The 18,755-nt window shown below is 45.0% G+C and overlaps 1 protein-coding gene across 5 annotated transcripts in view; it reads left to right on the top strand.

Moving 5' to 3' along the window:
- Window positions 1-18,755, top strand: part of znf438 (zinc finger protein 438) — a 141,034-nt gene that overhangs the window by 12,160 nt on the left and 110,119 nt on the right. For 3 of the 5 annotated variants that reach the window (XM_060940113.1, XM_060940114.1, XM_060940110.1), the window contains exon 2: window positions 4,445-4,600. The exons of 1 other annotated variant lie outside the window; for it this stretch is intronic. The gene's annotated coding sequence lies outside the window, so the exon portion shown is untranslated. The remainder of the gene's footprint in view (window positions 1-4,444; window positions 4,601-18,755) is intronic. One more of the 5 variants, XM_060940111.1, reaches the window with a different exon arrangement.

Raw genomic sequence — 18,755 nt, 5'->3', positions numbered from 1 at the left:
CAGACTTCTCTGTGCTCAGCCACAGATTCCTCCCAGGGAGTTGCCAGACATTCCCAAGCTAACTGTGAGATATGATCTCTCTAGTGGGTCCTGGGTCTACCCCGGGGTTTCCATATAGTTGGCATGATCTCTCCAGTGGGTCCTGGGACTACCCTGGGGTCTGTGTACAGTCGAGATGATCTCTCTCTAGTGGGTCCTGGGTCCACCCTGGGGTCTGTGTACAGTCGAGATGATCTCTCTCTAGTGGGTCCTGGGTCCACCCTGGGGTCTGTGTACAGTCAAGATGATCTCTCTCTAGTGGGTCCTGGGTTCACCCTGGGGTCTGTGTACAGTCGAGATGATCTCTCTCTAGTGGGTCCTGGGTTCACCCTGGGGTCTGTGTACAGTCGAGATGATCTCTCTCTAGTGGGTCCTGGGTTCACCCTGGGGTCTGTGTACAGTCGAGATGATCTCTCTCTAGTGGGTCCTGGGTCCACCCTGGGGTCTGTGTACAGTCAAGATGATCTCTCTCTAGTGGGTCCTGGGTTCACCCTGGGGTCTGTGTACAGTCGAGATGATCTCTCTCTAGTGGGTCCTGGGTTCACCCTGGGGTCTGTGTACAGTCGAGATGATCTCTCTCTAGTGGGTCCTGGGTTCACCCTGGGGTCTGTGTACAGTCGAGATGATCTCTCTCTAGTGGGTCCTGGGTCCACCCTGGGGTCTGTGTACAGTCAAGATGATCTCTCTCTAGTGGGTCCTGGGTTCACCCTGGGGTCTGTGTACAGTCGAGATGATCTCTCTCTAGTGGGTCCTGGGTTCACCCTGGGGTCTGTGTACAGTCAAGATGATCTCTCTCTAGTGGGTCCTGGGTTCACCCTGGGGTCTGTGTACAGTCGAGATGATCTCTCTCTAGTGGGTCCTGGGTTCACCCTGGGGTCTGTGTACAGTCAAGATGATCTCTCTCTAGTGGGTCCTGGGTTCACCCTGGGGTCTGTGTACAGTCGAGATGATCTCTCTCTAGTGGGTCCTGGGTCCACCCTGGGGTCTGTGTACAGTCAAGATGATCTCTCTCTAGTGGGTCCTGGGTTCACCCTGGGGTCTGTGTACAGTCGAGATGATCTCTCTCTAGTGGGTCCTGGGTCTACCCCGGGGTTTCCATATAGTTGGCATGATCTCTCCAGTGGGTCCTGGGACTACCCTGGGGTCTGTGTACAGTCAATATGATCTCTCTTTAGTGGGTCCTGGGTCTACCCTGGGGTCTGTGTACGGTCAATATGATCTCTCTCTAGTGGGTCCTGGGTCTACTCTGGGGTCTGTGTGCAAGAATTTTATTTTCTTTCTTTTTCAATTTTCATTTTATTTATTTATTTTTTCTGTGTGTTTGTGTAGTTTGACGTTTGTTTGAGTGTTTTGTCCACCGGTGGTGGTGTAGCTCCGGACCCAGTTTTGGGCGTCGGTTCCCTCTAGGCCTTGGTTCGCTGTGGGTGATGCCTGTGCTCCCAGCTGTGGACTGCAGTGAGCTCGCTGCTCATTTAACATTCGTGGTTGTCCAGCGCTCTGCGCTTTAATGCTTGGCGTGATGTTCCGAGCGATGTTGCTCGGTGGCGTCGCGGCGGCTGTGCAGGCAGTTTGGGACACACCAGCGCTCTGCGTGGCAGAGCTTCTCTGCTCGCTTTGTTGATCCACGGCGTGGTGTTCGAGCGATGTTGCTGACGGCGTCACGGCGGCTGTGCTGGAGATGTGGGACTCGTTTTCATGCGCCTTTTGGTGGGACTGTGACTGCTACACCACTGGAATTACATCTTGACCCCTACTTGGTGGACTTTTTACTTTTTTTATTATTTATTCATTTATTTATTATGTTTTATTGTTATTTTTTTCTTTGTCTATAATTGTAAAGCGTCCTTGGGTTTCTTGAAGGCGCTATACAAGTTGAAATTATTATTATTATTATTATTATTATTATTATTATTATTATAATAGTGAATATGATTGTTCTCTAGTGGGTCCTGGGTCTACCCTGAGGTCTGTGTACAGTTGAGATGATTTCTCTCTAGTGGGTCCTGGGTCCGCCCTGGGGTCTGTGTACAGTCGAGATGATCTCTCTCTAGTGGGTCCTGGGACTACCCTGGGGTCTGTGTACGGTCAATATGATCTCTCTCTAGTGGGTCCTGGGTCTACTCTGGGGTCTGTGTGCATAGTGAATATGATTGTTCTCTAGTGGGTCCTGGGTCCGCCCTGGGGTCTGTGTACAGTCGAGATGATCTCTCTCTAGTGGGTCCTGGGACTACCCTGGGGTCTGTGTACGGTCAATATGATCTCTCTCTAGTGGGTCCTGGGTCTACTCTGGGGTCTGTGTGCATAGTGAATATGATTGTTCTCTAGTGGGTCCTGGGACTACCCTGGGGTCTGTGTACGGTCAATATGATCTCTCTCTAGTGGGTCCTGGGACTACCCTGGGGTCTGTGTACGGTCAATATGATCTCTCTCTAGTGGGTCCTGGGACTACCCTGGGGTCTGTGTACAGTCGAGGTGATCTCTCTCTAGTGGGTCCTGGGTCTACTCTGGGGTCTGTGTACGGTCAATATGATCTCTCTCTAGTGGGTCCTGGGTCTACTCTGGGGTCTGTGTGCATAGTGAATATGATTGTTCTCTAGTGGGTCCTGGGACTACCCTGGGGTCTGTGTACAGTCGAGGTGATCTCTCTCTAGTGGGTCCTGGGTCTACTCTGGGGTCTGTGTGCATAGTGAATGATTATTCTCTAGTGGGTCCTGGATCTACCCTGGGGTCTCCGTACACTCAATATGATCTCTTTCTACTAAGTCCTGGGTCTACCCCGGGGTCTCCGTACAGTGATCTCTCCAGTGGGTCCTGGGTCTACCCCAGGGTCTTCATACATTCGATATGATCTCTCCAGTGGGTCCTGGGTCTACCCTGGGGTCTCCGTACAGTTGGTGTGATCTCTCCAGTGGGTGCTGGGTCTACCCCGGGGTCTCTGTACAGTCGGTATGATCTCTCCAGTAGGTGTTGGGTCTACCATGGGGTTTCCGTACAGTCGGTATGATCTCTCCAGTGGGTGCTGGATCTATGGTGGGGTTTCCATACAGTTGGTATGATCTCTCCAATGGGTGCTGGGTCTACCTTGGGGTCTCTGTACAGTAGGACATACTTAATACAGCTCTACTGGGAACTGACTGTTCTTGTAAAGTACCCAAACCACCTCAATTGGTTTCTTTCAAAACAGCTTCTCTGTTCAGAGGCTCACTTGGATTGAAAAGCCCCTCAGCTTATCACAGAATAACCCTATGAACAACCCCGTTTCTGCTGCCTATAATCACCATCCTTATCTTTTCAGTCTCCTCCCACAGTTTGTGAGGACAGGATATAGATTCAACATTAATAGACCTATAAAATGGCTGTAACACTGCTGCTGCTGACCTAATCTGTTTGTTCGTCTCGCACTCACTTTTTTTTCCATCCCTCATGATTGAGACCAAAGTACTTAAACTCCACCAAGGCAAGGTCTCTCCCCCCACCTGAAGGGAGCATACCAGTCTCTTCTGGAGACAACCATGGACTCTGACTTAAACTTGATCCCCTTTTAGCCATTTGTTGAATGCATATAGTAAGTAGCCATTCCCTTGTGTCAGTACTTGATAGAAGTACAGTTGGTTGCAATTACATCTAGTTTTCTGGATATGTCTCCATTAGTTTAGGGTAGTTGTCTTGTTGGAAAGTAAACCCCTACCACCAGTCTCAAGTCTCTTGCAGACTTCAACAGGTTTTCTTGTATGAATGCCTTGAATTTGACTCCATCTACGGTATCTTGCCGTTAACCCTGAAAAGCTTCCCCAGACAGGGCCTTTCCCCAGAAAAAAATATCAGAGCAGTGCTACTGATGTAGAGCCCGGGCCGTAAGGGCTGGCCTGGCCCGGAGGGCCCTGAAGGTGGCTTGGGGGGGTCTAGGGGCATGTTCCACCAGAAAATTTTGAAATTAGACTTTACAAGCGGTGCATTCTGGTGGCATCTACGGTAGGGTTGATTTTGGCACAAGTCAGCATTATTAAATTTGCTGTTATTTTACCTTGTCAAATATGCAAGGGGCAAAATTAAATTTGGAATGAAAACACTTCTTCATAGCACGCCTCTTCATTTTCCAATTCCAGGATGCCAGGAACAGAATCAAGGTCCAGTCATGCAACAGCACCATCTAGCTACCAGCGCCTAGAGCACGGTTTTTATGTATGGTTGTGAATGGCAGTCAGTGCACGCAGCAAAACCTTTTAATTTCACTTCTGGGTTGAGTACCAGGATGGTCTAGACCTATATATTACAATAGCTTCTTATTTCTACAGTTATTACTCATTTTTGGAGGGGAATAGGAGATATTTAGGTGCGGAAAGTACTCTGCATTGTTCAATTTATGCTATTTTGTTTTGTGTTTTTGTTTTTTTTGGTGTGCAAGTGACAGCTCGGCGGTGATGTTGCACAGCGCGGTGGATCACCACATCACTTTGGGGAAAGTCCTGCCACAACGTGATGCTGCCACCATCATGCTTCACTGTTCCTGGGGTTTATGAGCATTGTTGAAATTCTGACAGACATAGCACTTTGTGCCAAGGTAAAGATTTTGATTTCCTTAGACCAGAGTACACCCCCCCCCCCCCCCCCCCCCCCCAACATGGCCTTTTGCAAGCTCCATACAGCCTGGAACATTCTAGGAACAGGTGCATTCATATTTATATTGATTTCACTTGACACTTTAATTGCACACAGGTGGAGTTTTCGACTGTTCAGCTATTTATGTGTCTTCTGGTGGTAACTGGTTGCACCAGAACTAATTTAGGGGTTTCGCAGCAATGGGGTGAACATGTATCCAGTCACAGCTGAATAATTTTGCAAACCATATTGTTTTTCCACACACTTTCATGTTACAGGTGGTTTTGTGTCGACTTGTGACACGTATAGTTCCAAATTAAACACTGCATTCTTGCAGTAAGATGTATCGCGTCAGCTCTAGATAAATTGCGTAGAGTAAGGAGGTGTTCAGCTGAATTAGCTTGTTAACCGGATGTAGCTTTGTCCTGCATTTAAACATAAAATCTGGGTCAGCATCGCTTTTCCTCCGAGCGTGTAGGTGTAATGAAAGGTTAAACTTGCTGATGAAAAATGAAGAGGTGAGTCATTAGCTATCTCTCTGTGATTGCATGCTTATTGGCAGTTAAAATGTACAAGATACGAAATCTGTTTTGGTGTGCTGCGCGCAGTACTTTTAGAGGATGTTGAGGTTTGTTTTTGCAGGTGAAGAGACACTGTGTGGTTTCACATGTGGTCAGAGAGAGGGGGAAGGAGGCTTTTTTATATTGCAGATGCTTATTTAACATTTCCGGTCAATCAGAACCATGTCAACATCACCTCCCACACACACACACACACACACACCTTTGCATGTACACAACCGAAACCAGAGCGTAAAGGGAAATTATCAAATTTTCCTTCTAGTGCTGTGCCAGTGGGCGTGTATGTAGTGATGGCTCCCAGTGCTTCTCACACACACACACACACACACACACACACACACACCCTTGGACTCGAGTGCTTTAATAGCAGCCAGCTTGTATGGTGGACGTCAGTAATGCTGCATGTGTCTGTGTTGCAATTAGAGCTCAGGACTGCACAGGAAAACCAGGCTTTAATCACCGAGAGAGTTTCCGAACACATGCCGAACAAATGTCTTTGTTTTAAGATCAAAGTGCTTCATGGTAAAGTGCAACACTATGGCCAAAGAAAATTTCTGAACTTGTAGTCGTGCATATTTTATGAGTAACTTAACTTCACCGTTCAGTGGAGCTGGAAACTTGCCGTCTAAATTCACGCCTGTTCTTAACTCATGTCCAGCATTCGGAGAGGTCATAGAAAAAGGTTGCGCAGAGTCATCTGTTTTGTTTGACTTTGGATTTGGGCAGCTTCGCTAGAAGCTCATGTGTCATGCAGTGTTATAGCCTTGCGCGCACACACTGCTTATATTATTGCATACCGTGTTTCAGAAAACGTACGATGAGACGATTCTTTTGTCCCATGTGTTCATAACGAGAATTATAACCAGATGTAGTATACTAATCTGGATATTTTGCACTAACCTATCCCATGCATACACAGCAGGACAATGACGGTGTGTTCACGTTTATCAAATTGGAGTGACACAAATTTGATTTACTCCAATAATGTGACACAGATACTTTTTCTCAGGAAAGCGTGGAAACAAAAGTTGGATCTATATAAATCAGACCGAGTTACTTCCGTATGTAGTCCCCTATTGGATACGTATCCGATTCTGATTTCCAAACGGACTGGAATCCATGTGGCTTTTTATTGATGCACGTGTGCTAACCAGGCTTGAAGGACTCGAGTCCGACTCGTGCCTTAATTTCACGGACTTGTGACTCGACTTGGACTCGAACTCGTACATTAACTGCATTCGGATTCCATACCTGTCAACCTATACGGAATGTCCGTATTTTATACGGATTTGATTCAATAAACGTAGTATACGGGCGTACAAATAAAGTTCTACAGATTCTTTAAAAAAAACTTCAATATTTATTTAGAGCTATAATCAATTCCCATGATGATAAAAGAGCGCATAACATATGGTAGCGAGACGTCGTTCCACTTTTGATTATGCGCACACCGCATTGCGAGAATCCCGTCAACCGGGAAGTAACATTTTGTTTGAAACGCGTATTTCCACCTGAGCGACTTTCACTAGCGACTGAAAAGATTCTGAATGGGCATTCCGGCAAGATCAGCACAGACACTTGCTGTGACATGCAGCCTCGTGAGGTATTGGTGCAGAGTGCTAAAAAAAGCTGTCATGGAGTACAATTCAGAACATTAGAGTGACACTTTGTGTTTTTGTCGAACATTGGAGCTTTGTATTCATTCTGAAGGTTTATTGTTATTAATATTGAATAAAAAGTAACTTGGATATATCATTGTTAATTATCATTCAAATTTTAGATAAATTATTTTAATTTGCATCTTTATAAGGATTTTATAAGGGAAATACGGATTTTGGAGGTTGGTTATACAGGTTTGATTGACCAAAGGTTGACATGTATGGGATTCATAAATTGGAGACGAGGACTTGAATTTTTTTCTTTTTTTTTTTTTTAGTAACATGCCATAATAATTTGGCATAAGATATTTATATCTACGTTAATTTTGTACTAATTTCGTGCAAGAGTGTCACACCTGTGCGCCTTGGCGTGTGCATCAGATCGACTCTCGGGTGTGTTCTGGACAGCGTGCATGCCAAGTGGACTCTCAAACGTGCCGTAAACGACTCGCACCTGCACAGGATTAAGGCACAATCAGCGTGCCTATATGAAAACTGTGAAAACACACTTACTTTGCGAAGTATTGAGTCGCGTTGTTGACACATTACCAAGCCTTATTTCTTTGCTTGGTTTCCTGATCCCAGATTTCCTGTTTCTTGTCTTTTGATTCTGCCGAGTCTACGATAGCCTGTTTGTGCCTCACTCGACCTATTGCCTGTTTCACCGTTTTACGATTTTGCCTGCCGTTCCGGATTGTTTACCTGTCTTCACTTGTATTAATAGACACACCTTCTGCACTTACATCCGTCTCCCAACCATCTCTGACAGAATACTTCGCACTCCCTGATAAAGAGAAGCACATTCACCTGTTCATACGCCATGTTCAGGAAGAAACTAATGTTAATGATGCTAAAACAGCCACCGTCAAATGGTGCGATTGGAGTCTTGTTCTCGGACTCGACTCGGACTCAATTTGAAAATTTTTTTTATGACTTGGACTTGGGGCGGCACGGTGGTGTAGTGGTTAGCTCTGTCGCCTCACAGCAAGAAGGTCCGGGTTCAAGCCCCGTGGCCGGCGAGGGCCTTTCTGTGCGGAGTTTGCATGTTCTTCCCGTGTCCGCGTGGGTTTCCTCCGGGTGCTCCGGTTTCCCCCACAGTCCAAAGACATGCAGGTTAGGTTAACTGGTGACTCTAAATTGACCGTAGGTGTGAATGTGAGTGTGAATGGTTGTCTGTGTCTATGTGTCAGCCCTGTGATGACCTGGTGACTTGTCCAGGGTGTACCCCGCCTTTCGCCCGTAGTCAGCTGGGATAGGCTCCAGCTTGCCTGCGACCCTGTAGAACAGGATAAAACGGCTAGAGATAATGAGATGAGGTGAGACTTGGACTTAAACACTGGGGACTTGAAATTGGACTCGGACTCAAGGTTTAGTGACTCGACTACAACGCTGGTGTTAACAGCACTCACTACTATATTCAGTGGAAATCGTTGATTTTAGGCCAGCTTGATATGTGTGGGCTGAATTCAGGCAAAACTAAAATACTGAGCAGTATAATGGAACAGCTGCGAAGAAATGTTGCGTGTACGTGGGGCATTTCGGGGACAGATAAATTACGTTCAAATTAAAGACATATATGGATCGTATTCAGTTACAAATCTAAAACCTCCAGATCTTATCTGAACAACAACAACAAAAAAAAACACAATTGTGCAAAGAAGCTTGTAACCCTAGAGTTGTATGCTTTTATTTCTGTCACTCTGAACATTACTAATAAAACCAAAAACTCGCATACAAAAGCCAAACCTGGCCAAAAGTATGTGGACACCCAGAGTTGGAAACCACCCCCTTCTGGGAAGGCTTTCCACTAGTTCTTGGAGCATGACTATGATGATCTGTGCTCATTCAGCCATGAGTATTAGCGAGGTCAGGCGCTGACGTCGGATGACTAGGCCTGGGGCTCAGTCAGCTTTCCAGTTCATCCCTAAGGTGTTCAGTGGGGTTGAGGTCAGGCCTCTGTACAGACCACATGAGTTCTTCCACTTTAATTTCTGTCATTGTGAGCAAACTTTACAATAAAATGAAAAACTCGCATACAAAAGTCAAATGTGGCCAAAAGTATGTGAAGGCTTTCCACCAGATTTTGGAGCATGACTATGGGGATCAGGGTGCATCGGTTGCCCTCACTTTCATAAAATCTGATGCATTTTTGTTTGGGTGTTCCTTTTCACCAATAAAGACATCCTGTAAAATGTTTTGACCAGATTCAAAAGTCTAATGGTGGCACCATGAGGTTCATTTTTTGCCAAAAAACGCTTATTTTATGTTTTCGCGTAAGGTTTGAATCACAATGTTGGACTCCATTTATTGATTTCTTGTGAGCCAGAGATCATGTTAAGAACCTTTGCAAGGGATTGAGAAGCATTAATGTGATTCATAATACATTTGTATTGTTTAAAAGTAGTTGAACAATGATTCAATGATCAGCTAAAACTCAAACTGTGCTTGATAATATATTTAGAATATGTACTAAAAATGTGTATCTAAGGTATTTGGTATACTCTATAAGGTGCCATAATGTTTCATGAAAAGTGATCGAAATTTTGTCATAAAAGTCATAAAATAGCAGCTTTTTCCATAACTTTGAGCTCCTGGTGCCACCATTAAACTTTTGAATTTTGTCAAAATATTTCACCCAGTGTGTTTTCTTACCAAAAGGAACATAAAAACAAAAATGCATCATGATCGGAGGAACTTTTCATTTTTAGGGGGCAACTGATGCACCCTAATGGGGATTAGTCTTTGGCAGACCTTGTCTTCATGGCCCTGGCTTTGTGCACAGGGGCATTGTCATGTTGGAGCAGGTTTGTGTATACAACTTGTACAAAGATCTTGTATACAACTATCTGGTTACAGCCCACAATTATCAGAGTTGTTTTATACAGCAGTTAGTTCCGGTCCACTGATTTGATTGGTCGAGTGGCGTTCCAAGGGTGCTAATATTTCGCATAACACCACTGGGATGTTTCACTGTCTGTATCACTGTGCTTGTCTGTGTCCTGCATATAAAATTCTGCTTCCTGATTCAAAAGGGTTACCAGGATAGTGTTAGTGACATGATAAATGATGCATTTCAGGACAGGTGTTGCCAGGCAAAACAAACCTCGCCTGGGAGCACTTATTTCATACCTATATGTTCATCTCATCTCACCTCACTATCTGTAGCCGCTTTATCCTGTTCTACAGGGTCGCAGGCAAGCTGGAGCCTATCCCAGCTGACTACGGGCGAAAGGCGGGGTACACCCTGGACAAGTCGCCAGGTCATCACAGGGCTGACACATATGCCGCTTTTCCACTACCAACGCGGCTGAGTCGGGCTGAGCCGTGCCGTGCTGAGTCGGGCTGAGTGGGGCTGTTGGAGTTGCATTTCGACTACAACCGCGCTGAACCGTGCTGGCTGGAAGTGGGTGGACACATTGGGTGGAGTTTGCGAAAGTGGGTGGACGTCACGTGATGTCGTTAGGCGGCGCAAACAGTGACATCAGTGGCCTTTTAAGCGGTAGTCTCACGACCCGGATAGTAAACAATAAACATGGAGGACATGGAGTCGTTAGTGTTGCTGGTCTTGGTGCTGTGGCTTGTTGTCACCGACAACGCCAACAGATACTGGCAAGAGCGTATAGATGAGGCGAGGCGCATAAGGCTTCATAATTCTCGTAATTCGTAATTCTTCTTCTTCCGGGTTTACGGTGTTTACAGATCCCAGCGTGCTCGCGGGGCGTGTGTGGGCATGTGAGGACACTCCTCCTCACCAATCAGTGCACAGGGGAGTGTCTGCTCACGCCCCCAACCTCACTCGGCTCGGTTTGGCTCGCTTCAGCCCCACTCCAAAACCGTGCGAGTTTTGGGTGCTGAGCAGGGCTGAAGCGAGTGGAGTCGTGCTGTTCTTAGATAGTCGAAACGCAAGCCGTGTCGGGCTGAAGTGAGCTGGAAAAGGGCCAATAGACACAGACAACCATTCACACCTACGGTCAATTTAGAGTCACCAGTTAACCTAACCTGCATGTCTTTGGACTGTGGGGGAAACCGGAGCATCCGGAGGAAACCCACGCGGACACGGGGAGAACATGCAAACTCCGCACAGAAAGGCCCGCGCCGGCCACGGGGCTCGAACCCGGACCTTCTTGCTGTGAGGCGACAGCGCTAACCACTACACCACCGTGCCGCCACCTATATGTTGATAATGGTAATATTTCTCAATCATCAGCTGTCAGGTTATAGTCCTATGAAAATCCATGACCTTGAGTTTGACATTTCAAAGTCATTCAAGCTCAAAGGTCATGGTGCCAAATGAAAGCCCATATGGCATGTCCTATAAGTTGATAATGGTAAATATCTGTCTACCATCAACCGTTTTCAAGTTACAGCCCTCTGAAAATCCATGGCCTTGATTTTGACCTCTCAAGGTCAAAGATCATGGTGCCAAATAAAAGGCCATATGGGAGTTCCTATAAGCTCATAATAGTAAACATTTGTCTATCGGCAACTGTTTTTGAGTTATAATGGAAAATGTTACTTTGACCGAAAGGTCGACCTTTCCGGTGACCTTCACCTTGACCCGATTACCCCCAAAATTTAATCAGATAATCGACGGACCATTGCCCAGCTACCCTGAAAATTTGAAGTCAGTTGGTGCAACCCTCGAGACGCTAGATTAACAGACACACAAACAAACCACACTGATTACAATACCTCACCCCGCTGACTCCGTCGCGGGCGAGGTAACTATAACTTTTTGACTTTAAAATATGAAAGCTCATCAGATGAAGATGGGAAACCTGGGGATGCCAGTTTTCCCAGAAACTCCTTTAACGGGGATGTACAAATCAGTGTGAGTGAGATGAGATAGCCAGCTAGCTGATGTGTTATAAAATGAGTGCGGCTTCTTCAGGATCTATTTCTGCTAGCGAAGCAAAAACAAACAGCATTTATCTGTATCGTGTCCAGAATGCCACTTACTCATATTTCATTTCTTGTTTATAGAACGGCACAGTGGTGTAGTGGTTAGCGCTGTCGCCTCACAGCAAGAAGGTCCGGGTTTGAACCCAGTGGCTGACGAAGGCCTTTCTGTGCGGAGTTTGCATGTTCTCCCCGTGTCCGCGTGGGTTTCCTCCGGGTGCTCCGGTTTCCCCCACAGTCCGAAGACATGCAGGTTAGGTTAACTGGTGACTCTAAAGCTGTGTTCACACTTATACCGGTACGATAGTGGTATAACTGTATCAATACAAAGTATACCGGTACAGTTTAGTGCATCTGTCCACACTAGCGAGAAATGTTTGCGGTTTTCTTTCACGGTAGTTGAAATGCGCGTGTGCGAAATGTTTCCGTGGTTACCGAGTAACTTCCTTCCGAGAATATATGGCGGATGAAACAACGTGTGTGCGCTTTATGTTGTCAATGTACAGTCTGTATTTCTGGTGGTCATTTATTCAGTCGAATCGTATAAAACGCGCGAGGCAGTTGAGAAAGAAACAAAGAAAACGAATCTCCGTTCTTCACTATTTTATTCAGCGAAGACATCGATTGAGGTGTGTGACTTTGCGCATGCGCATTATATTTGTGATCCCTCACCGAATCCAGGGACACGTGTCGGCCGAAACGAATCCGAGATAATCACAAAAGAAGCATTTTTTTTTTTTCGAAATTTGTGATTTTTGTTTTTTTCCATCATGTGCAAGTTGAGATCTTGAAGAATGCAATCAGTATTTCAGATAATAGATTGTTTTGTTGGAAAAGCATACATTTTTGTTGCAAATTGTCTCGTTTTTGTCAGGTCTGTAGCCTGCTGGGGGGTGTGGGTAAATTACCATATGGGCCATTCACATGATGATTTAAGTCTTTTTTTTTTTTTTTTTTCGTGAATCAGCTGTATGATACGAGCTGAGCGCATGGCTACTTAACTGCATACAGGCATGTAATTTCACTATGGAATGAGGAAGCTAAACAGAGCGCAGAGGAGCTGAAACACCGCGAAGCAAACAGACACACGGTATTTACATTGGAGATAACCATTTCTAGCAAAAAAAAACGCAACCTCGTTTTCCAGATTGAATGGAATACTTGAATGATCGGATGATACACGGACCGTTCTAGGACTACATTCCATCGGAGGCATTGGTGTGTGCAAGGCGCCGTTTCTCTTTCTGATGGGGTAAGTTTATTAATCTCAGGCTGTGTGGTTATTTTTGCATGTAACGGAGAGTGTTGTGGTTTGGTTAAGCCTAGGTCACAACCGGACGTATGATTTTTTGGCCGTGTGATTTTTGGTGTTTCCCAAATCGCTGCGTTTTTTTTTGGTTCATGGAGAAAGACGCGCGTTGGCCGTAAGTTTGTCTTGCAACCTGAAAAAAACGTAAGCGCCCGTAGAGTTTGTTTGACATGACAAAGAACCTCTGCGGCCGGTCTGCGGCTCGAAAATCAGCACATCACACGCGCGCTCTCGTGCGTTTCATGCGCGCTCTCCGTGCGTTTCTTGCGTTTTTTGCATGTAGACCGGCCGTAGGAGCGCGTACTGTACGGCCGGTTGTGACCGAGGCTTTACATGAAACTAGCGTTGTGTTAGTTGTGTCATCATCGTGCTATCTTTATTTCTTACAGTGTGAGTAATTTTTCAACCACAAAACGTTAAAGTATACTTTAGGACTTATTTTTGTACTTCATAATTGTGTTGGGCATACTTTGCATGGAAGGAAAATTGACGTGGTGATCTTTGTTTACATGAAAGTAGCATCGTGCTAGCTCGTAGGGGGTAGGGCTTTCCTTAATGTCATGCAAATGAGCACCATTATGTGCCCGCCCTGCACCCAGAGTAGCTGAGATGGAAAGCTTTGAGGGCGATTTTCTCCCTTTTCTGTTTTAAGAAGTATACACTTTCAAAAGGCCACACATTCTTCAAATATTGTCAGATCTCCACATGGAAGGCATCATTGGAAAGCTTAGAAACTGTACTTTCTGAATCTGTCAATAACTCAAAATGCCCCCGGGCAGACATGTATCCCTGGATTCTGTTATCTGCCACATTTGTATCGATACAGAGCCGCTTCATCTGTCCACATTACAGCGAAGCGCTACAGTATCGATACTGTACCGGTACGAAACCCATACATTTGTGGGTTTCGTACCGATACAGTTATACCGCTACAGTACCGGTATAGTTGCTAGTGTGGACCGGTGTTGCGGTACGAAAGTAGTATCGTATCGGTACAAAATCCCTAGTGTGGACAGGGTATAAATTGAGCGTAGGTGTGAATGTGAGTGTGAATGGTTGTCTGTGTCTATGTGTCAGCCCTGTGATGACCTGGCGACTTGTCCAGGGTGTACCCCGCCTTTCGCCCCTAGTCAGCTGGGATAGGCTCCAGCTTGCCTGCGACCCTGCGCAGGATAATGGATAGATGGATGGAGACCTGTTCTGTAAGCACAAGATCACGCTCCATGTTGTTCTCTTGTACTGAATATCAGCATGGCAGTGATTTAGCTACAGCCAACAGCTCAAAACAGCATCACGGCCTCAAGTGTGATCTTGCTTAAATATTCATATTATTGAGCTCATATCGGTATTAGTTTATGTGCCTGGACACTTGAATTTATTGGGTTTAATTGTAACCTCACTGTCTTGCGTATTTTGGCGTGTAAATAATGTCAGTTCGGGTGAATTAATTCACATTCACTTTACACTGTTAAATACTGACTAAGCAGACATTTACAGAAGTCCAAAAGTCGGCTGAAATATGTTGGAAAACCAGGCAGTTGATGTTAGAGGCTTCTGGAAGCCCTGCACAACTACGTTACAGTTCGTCAACAACATTTAAGTGCTGTCAAGAGCTGAATATCAACGATGTGTCAGTGTGTTAGGTGCAGCTGTAGTGTGGAAGTGTCTGCTGATGGGAAGGAATCGCTTGCCTTCGACGGTCCTCTCTACAGTTCGCTTCTGAACTTGATGTAGATCAGGCCGGTGTTTAAATCTGGGCTTTAGGCCAAGTTTACATTAGACCGTATCTGTGTCGTTTTCTTCGCGGATGCACTGTCCGTTTACATTAAAACGCCTGGAAACGCCGGGAAACGGGAATCCGCCAGCGTCCACGTATTCAATCTAGATCGTGTCTGGTCCGGTGCTGTGTAAACATTGAGAATACGCGGATACGCTGTGCTGAGCTCTAGCTGGCGTCGTCATTGGACAACGTCACTGTGACATCCACCTTCCTGATTCGCTGGCGTTGGTCATGTGACGCGACTGCTGAAAAACGGTGCGGACTTCCGCCTTGTATCACCTTTCATTAAAGAGTATAAAAGTATGAAAATGCTGCAAATACTGATGCAAATACTGCCCATTGTGTAGTTATGATTGTCTTTAGGCTTGCCATCCTTCCACTTGCAAGTGGTAAGTGACGCGCATGCCCGATATGCACTGAGAGCGCACACAGCGGCTCAGTCCCGAATTACTGCTCGTGCACTTCACTCGCGCGCTCTGTGAGCTGCGCAGGGCCGGAGTGCGCACCCTCCAGAGGGCACTCGCTGTTCAGGGCGGAGTGATTTGGAGCGCAGGATGCCTGCGGAGCCGAGCGTATCCGTGTATTGGCGTTGCTGTGTGCAGGCGAATCGTGTATTGGCGTTGCTGTGTGCATGTTAATCGTTTTAAAAACGTTAATCTGATGATCCGCTGATACGGTCTAATGTAAACCCCACCTTAGATAAGACCTGGCACGTGTTAGTTTTCTTCATTGAGAAACTGAAACTAAATATTCTTTGAAAACTAAGTAATGTCAGTGTGGTGGTGTGTGTTTTTTATTTTGTGTGTGTGCGCATGTTTATAATCGATTATTAAATACATAATGTTGTTTACCAGCTGGGAGGTCCGTATCGTGAAATACCGTGACCGAGGTCTTGAAAGTACTGAGCGAGGCCCTCTGGGCCGAGGTCAGTATTCAAGGCCGAGGTCACGGTATTCCACCATACGGACCGACCTTAAGCTGGTAAATAATATATTTATTTTTTTCTTTACCAAATTCTAACAGAAAACGAGAGCGCCCGAAAGGGAAAACCGAGCCGAGCCGCCATTTTGAATCCTCATTCACGGCTGTAATGCAAATGGCTTCCTCCTCAGTATACAAGTGCACTTCCATGGCTGGAAAAAAACTACATTTTGCCGCCTATGTAGTCCCCTATTTATACAAAATTGAGTCATTCAGGATTCAGCTATGTATGTTTTTGCTCGGCGTTAGCAAGTTACAGGTTTTTAGCTTTCTCCTGAAATGTTTTCTCTTATTTCTTCTTCCTCAGGGTAGTAAAACTCGCTTTCGCTGTGAACGCTGTCGTTATCGCTATCCATGATGTAAAATTAATGCTATTCTCCTGAGAAATGCTGGCAAAAATTTATAAGATTTTTGATAATCTTATAAATAAATCTTATAAAAAAAAAAAGATAAATGTTGACAAAAAATGCTACTATGTTTGTTGTTGTTGTAAACGAGCGAGTCGGCAGAGGTCTGTAACTGGGGTCCGTACCGTAGGATACGGACCTGCTCGCCAGCCAATCAGAGCGCAGGATTTGAACTGCAAAAAAAAAAAAATAGAGGATATTACACGGTGGCACAAAGATATGAAGTTTATCTTCGAGTGGTGAATGTATATTTCAACATGAGAAGATTAACTTCATCTCTTTGCATCACCGTGTAATGGTCTTTTATATTATATGGACATATCCACAAAATTATACGCAAGTTAATCAAAATAATTTAAATCTTGAACCGGTTTGCCATTTTGACACCGTGCGTTCGTCAGCAGGAAAACACTGGGAGCGATGTCATCGGAGTGAAATATCGGGAATTATTATACATACAGGACACTTGTTCCATCGAACAAAAACATGTCTTCTCTTCCCTTCTGGCGGGTTTATCGATGGCATGTAATAATTCTTATCGTATCGGTTATCCTCCATGTATTACGCCACTCTGCCTAAAGGAGAATGAGCATGCAATATTGTTATAATATTGTACGTTGTCGACAACACGACGTCACACTTCGGAGCTCACGCAAAGAGCCAATGACAAAACTTTTCTGTTGCACATGTGCACAATCATTTCTTTGTTGGCCGAGAAAGAGATGAGGCTAATTCAGTGCTTGGATTAAGCACTAAATAAATAAACTGTAACTAAAAGATGCGCTGGACACTTGAAAGGCTACCAGAACTTCATTATATATTCTTCATGCATATTTACAAGAGAAAAACATACCAACGCACGCCGAAAAACTGGAAAAGAGACACATTGGAGATGTAAAACTTCTGCACTAGCGAGTGACTGAGACAGTTTGTACACAAACACGGCTGCAAGGTTTGCTTCATTAAAAGCGGAAGATTTAGAGAGAATTTTGAAAGTGAAAGACGCGCTGAACACCCGAAAGGCTACCAAAACTTCACTGGATATTCTTCATTAGGGTGCATCAGTTGCCCCCTAAAAATGAAAAGTTCCTCCGATCATGATGCATTTTTGTTTTTATGTTCCTTTTGGTAAGAAAACACACTGGGTGAAATATTTTGACAAAATTCAAAAGTTTAATGGTGGCACCAGGAGCTCAAAGTTATGGAAAAAGCTGTTTCTATAAGGTGCCATAATGTTTCATGAAACATTATGGCACCTTATAGAGTATACCAGATATCTTAGATACACATTTTTAGTACATATTCTAAATATATTATCAAGCACAGTTTGAGTTTTAGCTGTTCATTGAATCATTGTTCAACTACTTTTAAAGGTCCCATGGCATGAAATTTTCACTTTGAGTTTTTTTAACGTTAAAATGGGTTCCTCTGACCTTCTTAAGTCACCCCAGTGGCTAGAAATGTCATAATGTGTAAACCAAACTATGCCCACCCTTTGTCAACATTTGAGAATGGCGCGTCAAAACGGCGCGTTGATAGGCTCTTCCCTTTACTACGTCAGCAAGGGAGATGATCCCCATGCCCCCCCCTCTGGATTCCCACCCACTGTATGGATTGCCCGCCCAGCTCAAAAGTTACCACCAAACATGGAAGTTGCGCTGTACATGGATGTGACAACACAGAAAGGAGTCTGTTTTTACTGCTGACGGGAGAGCCCCTGAAGACGCAGTGGCTTAATTTTATTTACTCCAATAATACGCCGTCGAGTCTACCTAAGACGGTGTATGTTTGTCGGAAGCATTTTCCTGATGAATCTTTCCACAACTTGGGACAGTACAGGGCAGGTTTTGCACATCAACCGTCACTGAAGCCTGGGTCCGTACCAAGCATCCCTGCCGCGTCAGCCACAAACACCGAACAAGTAAGTGTATAACTGTTAAGTCGTTTTGCCGTGTTTTAAAATCGGTGCCACGTTAGCCTTGCAATGGCTACATTAGCTGTGCAGCTAACCGCTTCCTGCAGTTAGCCAGGTACTCTGCGCTACAAAACCAAAAAGCATGCAGCATGCTCTGTTATAATAGCCAATCAAAACAGTTTTTACAAAGACACCCACATTCTTTTTTTTAAGTCACTCATTCATTTTATTTGTTTGTTTGTTCAGTAAAAACCCAAACATTTGTTGAATTTATTTTATTTCCTCGCGTCGCACCTTAATGACGTCAGCGCGCGGTATTTTTCCCTTCACGGTTTGTTCCTTCTCTCTCGCCATAGTAAGACACCCATATCCGCTTGTTCTGACCCACTGGAGGTAGCGTCACAGTGCTGTTAGCCAATCAGAGGTAAGACGTTTACATGTCATGAATATTAATGATAAGAGCTGAAATCCTGTCGCTCTCCCGCCACCCGCTCCTCCACCAAACTAGAACAGCCTGAAACAGGAGAACCACAGCATTTTTTTCACCAAAACCGGCTCACAGGGCATTCATTCATACTAGAGACCAC

This window comes from Neoarius graeffei, chromosome 14 (assembly GCF_027579695.1).
Source record: "Neoarius graeffei isolate fNeoGra1 chromosome 14, fNeoGra1.pri, whole genome shotgun sequence".
NCBI lineage: Eukaryota > Metazoa > Chordata > Actinopteri > Siluriformes > Ariidae > Neoarius > Neoarius graeffei.
The sequence above is the reverse complement of the archived record's forward strand: the minus strand, read 5'-3'. Positions and strand labels throughout refer to the sequence as shown.